The following is an 8659-nucleotide window of genomic DNA, read 5'->3' on the forward strand; positions in this document are numbered from 1 at the left end:
ATTCAATATATGAACTCTATTTGATTAAATCACATTGAATTATTTTTGATTAATGGGATTAATTAATATATGAACAATAATTTGAATTAATCTTATAATCAAATAATCAAATAGGGTTAGAAATACGGTAATTAAAGAAAATCTAGAACCTTATTTTTTTTTAGATTTAATGGGTTTTATTTTATTTTTATTTTATTATATATAAATAAAAAGTGACCCATGAATTTCTCATAAACCATTTGATTTTTAATAATAAACCATTTTATTTTTAATATAAATAAAAAGTCACCCATGAATTTTTCATAAACCAAGAATTCTGTTATATAGGCACACTTTATATAGAATAGATATATTAGTGTAAATCTAAAGATGAGTACATATATATTGAGATATATGTATATTGCTTTGATTTATATATAAATGGAGATGAAAATAGATTATTATTGGAAATTAAGAAACATAAGTCTTTTTTTAATTTTTTTCCTATGAAATATTAAATCATTTATCATTAAAAAAAATAACTGATCCAATCTGCACTATTGCGGATTGGATTGGAGTGGATTTAAACTGTTATGCAGATCGGATTGGATCCAATCTATGAAATCCGTACTTAGTGCAGATTAGATATTGTTTCACTAAGGGCCAGTTTGGCACAGCCTTGCTGTGGGAAAAAGCAGCTGTAGCTGTGCTGTGAGAAAAAGCAACTGTAGAAAAACTGTAGAAAAAAGCTGAGCTGGGTGTTTGGTAAATTATAAATTTTAAAGTACTGTGAGTTGTTAAGATCTATTATAATAATAATGATAATGTTATAATTTAGTTTATTATAATCACAAATATGTAAAAACTTATTTTATATAATACATTTTTTTAAAATATTTAATTTTTTTTTTCAAATATAAATTTGTATGAATTTGATAAAAAATAATTTATAGTATTTGTTTATTATGTTTTATCAAATGTAAAAAAAAAATAGAAACTCAAGTATATTAAAAAACTGTGTTTTTGCAAATGTCAGTTGTATATAGGAAAATATAAAAACTGTAAACGTTTGCAGCAGCAGAAAGTAATTCTGCTACAGCAAAACTGAATAGGCAGAATATAAAATATTTGCAGAAAAATAAATAACTTGACACAAGAGATTTATACGTGGTATCAGTGTTCTCACGAACACTCCTAGTCCACGGGGCCACGCCCAGAGAATGAAATCAATTAATAAAGTATCAAAATTACAAAGACAATTGACTTAAACAAGTTTAGACTCCCTCTAAAGTATTGCCGCAATCCTTTGTAATCCACTTTATGAATCTGACTTCTTGAAACACCTTCAAGCCCGAACTCCCTTCGTCTTTGAAGTGTGAGTGCTTACTTCCTCCCGAAGTAAGGCTTTAGCAAGTCTTCTCCCGAAGACCAAGTGCTTACTTCCTCCCGAAGTAAGGCTTTGTCAAGTCTTCTCCCGAAGACCAATCTCTTGTTCAGTCAAGTAGTTCTTCACAACCTCTAGGATAGAGTAAGAACAGAAATAGAACAACTAGAACCTAGGTGAACAACTAGGCTCTCACAAAACAAAGAAACACTCTCTTCTCACAAAAGATAAATGCAAAAAATGAATAATGGAAGAGGTAATTCGAATGGTTGCTCTCTAGGCTCTATTTATAGACCATAGAAACCAAAGAGGCAACCACAAGTTCGAATTAGCAGCTGTACAAAAACTTTCCAAAAACAAACACGATCTGCTACATCAGATTCGGTTGCTGACGAAGCAGATCTGCCCAGAAACGGGAAACTTACTAAAATCGGGTCCGATCTTCTCTCAAAGCTTGATTCCTGCCAAAAACAGATTAGATATTCTGATTGTATCAAGATACAATCGAAATCAATAAGGAAAAGGCAATAAACAAAGTTTCCCTAAAAAAGGACAACTTTCCAAAAGAGAATTCCTTCTCTTTTGAGAAGTTTTCAACAAAGGAAAGTTCAGCTGAAAGTGCAACTTTCCAAACAAGGAAAATGGCAACTAAAACCGAATAAAAGAGGTAAGATTTCGAAAATGAATGCAAGGCAATCTTACCATAAAAAGGAAAAATTATTTTGTCACCTAACTTGCCAAAAAAGGACTTTACAATCTCCCCCTTTGGCACTTTAGATGAACAAAATAATTTTTTCATAAAGTACCTGCAATGCAAAGTTAGCAAGAGCAAACGATACTACTCCCCCTGAGTAACACAATCGAATATCACAACAAAACCAAAAAAACATGCTAACTTTAAATATTAAGAAACATTAAGTTCGCAGGTACTAACACACCACAACTCCCCCTGAAAAAGAGGGTCCAGAGTTGGGCAACAAACCAAAAAATAAATATCTCTCCCCCTTTTTGTTTATCGGAGGGCCAAAGTAAACAAAGAACAAAAATAGACCAAAGTTTAAGTAAAAAGAAACAAACTATAACACTTTAATTTTTGGAGAGTTTAATCAAGGTGGTCAGTTGCCTGGACATGTCAAGCTGGACATCAGCCATTGCTTCAAGACGAGTGTACACATTCTGAAGTTCAGACTTGACTTCCAGGAGTTCTGCAGCAGTAGAACCTGAACTTGCACCAGCAGAAGCAGCAGCAGCACCAGCCTTTGGCCGTTTTTGGAACACACCATCAAAATATTCAGAAGGTTGGAATGTAGGGCCAGTGATGGGAGGCTCCAGAGTTTCATGTTCTTGGGCCACATTCTTCTGAGAAGATAAAACCTTATAGATGAGATTTGGAAATACAAGTTTGAAGGTTGGCTTTTTACCTCTTCGAAAGGAGACAATCTGGTTGAGAATATGAGAGGCTAGATCAATGGAAGTTCCAGAGGTGATGCGGTATAGGAGTGTAGCCACTTCTTGAGACACCACGGTCTTGTTCGAATTTGGAACCCAATTGCTTAGTGCAAACCGCATAAGGGAAGCATGAGCAAAAGTGAGGTGAGTAATTCGAAGACTCTCCCCTGGTTTCAATTCTGAACGAGCACCAGTGAGTTCAGAGTGCATCAAGTCACGATCCATGGACATCACAGCATTGGATACATTCTCAGGCAATTGCAGAGCTTGAGCAATGTCCTTTTCAGAAAATGAGAACCAGTGACCCCTAACATACACTCTTCTATACAGTCTAGAGTTCTCATCAAGGAAATCATCAGTAAGATTAGCATAAAACTCTTTAATAATGTTAGCAATGAATCCAATAAAACCAGTAAGAGTGTGTTCCCATTGATGAAATTGAATGAACTTTACAATACCATACACACGATGGGCATGCAAATCATAATTCCTCTCACTTTCAAACTTACGAGTTGCATAAAGATTCCAGTCACGCTCATTGTCTCGATAGTAAAAAGTTGGACAGCCAGAGATAGAGGAAGGGATATTACCAGATGGAGGATCTTCCATGGGCTGCTTGCCTTTGGCGGACGGCGGAGGCCTTTCTTTGCGAAGCAGTTTTTGAACGAGGAGGCTCTGGCTCGAGTTCTGTGTCTTCACTGTCCTTCTCAGTATGCAGAGATACTGATTTGTCTGAAGAGACTTCCATTGGATCCTCTTCTTCTGAACTGGAACTCGAGGAAGCCGAGGGAGGATTAGTCTTGAGTTTCTTCTTGGCTGGAGGAGCAGTCTTCTCTCGAGATTGAGAGGCTTGAAGTTCTTTCTCAGCCGAGGCTTGCTGGGCTCGAGTTCGAGTGGAAGGGCCTGTTGGAGTGGTGCCAGCCATTGATGCAGCAGGAGGAGGAACAGCCAATGGAGGAGATGATTCCTTCGAGGATTCAGAAGAGGAAGTCCAGGTGCGATAGGGCCTTACCGATTTGCGAGCTACTTGCTTGGGTGGATGTTTTGGCTTCACGGCTTGAGATTCACACTGGGGAAGCGATGAATCTCCAGGCTTTGCAACAGCAGGAGGAGGAACTGAGGCAGCAGGGGGAGCACTAGAAGGAGTTGGAACGGTTTCTTCTAATTTTTTAGAGTGCCCTAGATTCTTGGTTCTCACCATTTTGAAACTGAAAGAGAAGATGAATAGTATCTGACAGAGAAACAAGAAAGAGGGTTCGGGTAGGTGGTGGAATAAGTGACAAAATTTGGTTTATATAACCTTGGAATCAAAACAAGAAAGAGGAAACCAATTTTGAAACTTCAAATGGTAACCGCCAGCCCATGAACCAAAAAAGGAAACCGCCCACTTCTCAACTCCTTCCCCCCTTTTTTTTTTTTTAACAAAAATAAAAGGAAACTAGAAATGCCAACAAATTTTTCCAAAAATAAATCAATCTGTCAAGAATAAAGACACATTACCATATAAAGATTAATCTTTACTTGGAAAAATATCATAATAAATCAAAGAAAGAATGAATGTTGATACTTACCATTTATGCACAAGATTTTCCTTAACCCATGAAGCAAGTCACACGCCTCCCTCATTTTATTATTTTTTTTTATTTTATTTTTTTTTTATTTTTTTTTAAATAAAAACCAAAAATAAAGACAAAGTGTACAATAACTATATGTGATTCGAATTAAGCAAGTAGATCAAATATCATTGACAATTGACAAAATAAAATACATGTTATGCTTTTAAGGAAAATAACTAATTAGTATCTCATGGAATAATCATACTTAATTGATGTTGATGAAAAAGATATGCATGTTACTAAAGGTTGTGAACCAGGATTTATCAATTTAATTTTAATAGAGGAGACTTACAGATTTGAACACACTTGTCAGGCATAAGTGTGTGCAGTGTAAATAGGATCATTGTCCTTGGCAAGATTTTTCATTTTCGCCTTTTTCAATTTGATCCCGCAACTGGATGCTTTCACACCATACTGAAGGTAGCCCTTTTCTATGGTAGTGCATCCTCATCATAGTTGCTAATTACAATGTTCCAGCTTACTCATCAGATGGCTTTCACACTTCAGTATGGGTAGCTCTATTCCAGCAAGGGGCCTGACAAGCATGAAACAAAAATTGCTCAACTCTGTATAAGAACATTATTTAATCCCAGACACAAATAAAGAGTAACATGAATCTTTTAACACAACATCACAAAGTATGATCAGACTGAAATCCTAACTAATTATATTCCAACAGCATAAACATGGTTTGTCAAAAACAATGATAGAAGATTTAGAGCTAGAGAAGAATCACACAACACTATTGTACACGAATGATGAACAGATAAAATTAAACAATGCAAACTCCCAAAGACTTTCTGAGGGAGTCAAAGCGACTTGCATCTAGGGCCTTTGTGAAAATATCAGCTAATTGTTTTTCAGTATCAACATATTCTAATTGCAATGATTTATTTTCAACAAGTTCCCTAATAAAGTGGTGTCTTATATCAATGTGCTTTGTTCTAGAGTGTTGAACAGGATTTTTGGAAATATTTATGGCACTAGTATTGTCACAAAAAATAGTCAAAACACCCAAATCAAACCCATAATCAATCAACATTTGTTTCAACCACAATAGTTGAGTGCAACAACTGCCAGCAGCTATGTACTCAGCTTCGGCAGTGGATAAGGAGATGGAATTCTGTTTCTTGCTATGCCAAGATACTAGGTTATTCCCAAGAAAGAAGCACCCTCCACTTGTGCTCTTTCGATCATCAGCATTTCCTGCCCAATCTGCATCACTAAAACAAGCAAGATTTGAATTGGTATCTTTCGAGTACCAAATTCCATAATCAGGAGTGCTATTAACATATCTAATAATCCTTTTTACAGCTGATACATGAGATTCCATAGGATTACTTTGATATCTAGCACACACTCCCACACTGTAACATATATCAGGACGACTAGCAGTTAAATACAAGAGACTTCCAATCATGCTACGATAGAGTGTAGTGTCTACCTTTACTCCATTCTCATCTTTTGTTAATTTGAGAGTGGTGCTCATAGGAGTACTTACCTGCTTAGCCGATTCAAGGCCAAATTTCTTGACAAGGTTCTTAGCATACTTGCTTTGAGATACAAATGTACCTCCTTCCATTTGTCTCACTTGAAGACCCAGAAAGAAATTAAGCTCACCAACCATGCTCATTTCAAATTCACTTTTCATTTGATCAACAAATACCTGCACTTCATGGTTAGATGTAGAACCAAAAACTATATCATCAACATAAATTTGAGCAATGATAAAATCAGATTTTATATGTTTGATGAAAAGAGTTTTATCCACACTACCTCTGTGATAGCCATGAGAAAGTAAAAATTGAGTCAACCTTTCATACCAAGCTCGAGGAGCTTGTTTCGGCACCATACAAAGCTTTTTCAAGTTTGTATACATGGTCTGGAAATTGAGGATCTTCGAATCCTTTTGGTTGCTCAACATAAACTTCCTCATTCAAAATACCATTTAGGAAGGCAGATTTCACATCCATTTGAAACAATTTAATATTGAGAATACAAGCAATACATAAAAGTAAACGTATTGATTCTAATCTTGCAACAGGAGCAAAAGTTTCATCAAAATCAATACCTTCTACCTGAGTGTACCCTTGTGCCACCAAACGAGCCTTGTTTCTTACAATTGTACCGAACTCATCACTTTTATTTTTAAACAACCACTTTGTTCCAATAACATTTATACCTTTTGGTCTTCGGACCAAAATCCATACCTTGTTGCGAACAAATTGGTTGAGTTCCTCTTGCATTGCATTGAGCCATTCCTCAAAGGTCATGGCTTCCTTCACATTTTTCGGCTCATATTGAGAAACAAAGCAAAGAAAGCTGATTAAATTAATATACCTTCTACGAGTTACCATGCTTTCTTCAGGATTTCCAAGGATGAGATCTTTTGGATGATTCAGTTTGACTCTGGTGCTTGGTTCTTTCTGAATAGAGTCTGTGATGATGTTTGGATGAGTCAAGATAGACGGTTCTGGTTCTCCAGTTTCAGTTGCAGCAGCAGATTCGTCATTTGCAGCATCAGCAATGGGTTCTGTTGCATCAGGATCTGCTGTTACAGCTTTTGGAGGAGTATCCATGAGACTATCTATCTTGGCTTCTGTGGAAAATTCTGAAAAATCTCTAAGATCATCAACAACCACATTAGCTGATTCCAAAACAGTTTGAGTCCTCATGTTATAAACACGATAAGCTCTACTGTTTAAGGAATATCCAATAAATACACCAACATCACTTTTAGCATCAAATTTACCAATATGCTCACGATCTCTATAGACATAACACACACATCCAAAAACATGAAAATGACTTACATTGGGGCGCTTACCTTTCCGCATTTCATAAGATGTTTTTGAGGTACCCGGACGAATAAACACTCGTTTATTATGTAGCAAGCTGTGTTAATAGCTTCAGCCCATAATCGCTTTGTCAACTTCTTGCTATTTAACATCACTCTTGCCATTTCCTGCAAAGTTCGATTCTTCCTCTCAACAACTCCATTTTGTTGAGGAGTTTTGGGAGCTGAAAATTCATGAGTTATACCTGTAGACTTGCAAAAATCATCATACACAGAATTTTCAAACTCCTTACCATGATCACTTCGAATTCGAACAATTTTCCCAATATTACAACCTTTCTCAACTCTTAATCTCAGACAAAGAGTTTTAAAGGCATCAAAAGTGTCAGATTTTTCTCTTAAAAAATCTACCCAAGTAAAACGAGAGAAATCATCAACACACACAAAGATATATCGTTTACCATTCAAACTTTCAACTTGGATTGGACCCATAAGATCCATGTGAAGCAATTCCAATACCTTTGAGGTATTGATATCAGACACAGGCTTGTGAGTGATTTTTAATTGCTTCCCAAGTTGACACGGTTCACACTTACCTTCACTTTCCTTACCAAGCTTGGGAAGACCTCGAACAATACCTGCATTTGACAGTTTTTTCAGGTTTTTAAAATTAATATGCCCAAGCTTGGCATGCCACGTATCCGTGGTGTTGTTGATAGCTGAGTGACAAGTAAACACAGGGGTTAGAGTGTAACAGTTATCATTGGATCGAAATCCTTGCAAGATACATTCATTGTCATCATTCATAACATAACAATGATCACTATCAAAAGAAACAGTAAACCCTTGATCACAGATTTGACTGATGCTAAGTAAATTAACCCTCAGTCCTTCAACTAACATCACATTTTTCAGTCTAGGTAACCCTTCAAAATTCAGAGTTCCCATACCAACAACTTTTCCTGATAAGCCATTACCAAAAGTGACTTCTCCACATTGCAAAGGCCGTATGTTAGTCAAAAAATCCTTGTCACCTGTCATATGTCTAGAGCAACCACTGTCAAAATACCACATTTGAGATGTAGCAGTTTTATCAGAAAAACCAGCTAGACACTTCTTTTTCACCCATATTTGTTTCAAACCTTTATGTTTCTTTTGAGATTTTTTCAAATTATCAAAATAATTTGTTTTAAACAGGTTGTTCAATGTGAAACATTTAGGCTTGATATGTCCTTTTCTACCACAAAAATGACAAATGGGAACAAATCTTTTTACCTGAGATCTTACCCTTTTCGAAAATCCTGGAGATTTTGCAGTATCAGAAGGATTCTTCTTGCCACAGTGAAACTGTTACGGCAGAGTTTGTAGCCTCATGGTGATTCGTTGGAACACTAGATTTTACAAACTTCGTGACTCCAGAACTTTCCATTCCAT

This window comes from Cannabis sativa, chromosome X, assembly GCF_029168945.1.
Source record: "Cannabis sativa cultivar Pink pepper isolate KNU-18-1 chromosome X, ASM2916894v1, whole genome shotgun sequence".
Taxonomy (NCBI): Eukaryota; Viridiplantae; Streptophyta; class Magnoliopsida; order Rosales; family Cannabaceae; genus Cannabis; species Cannabis sativa.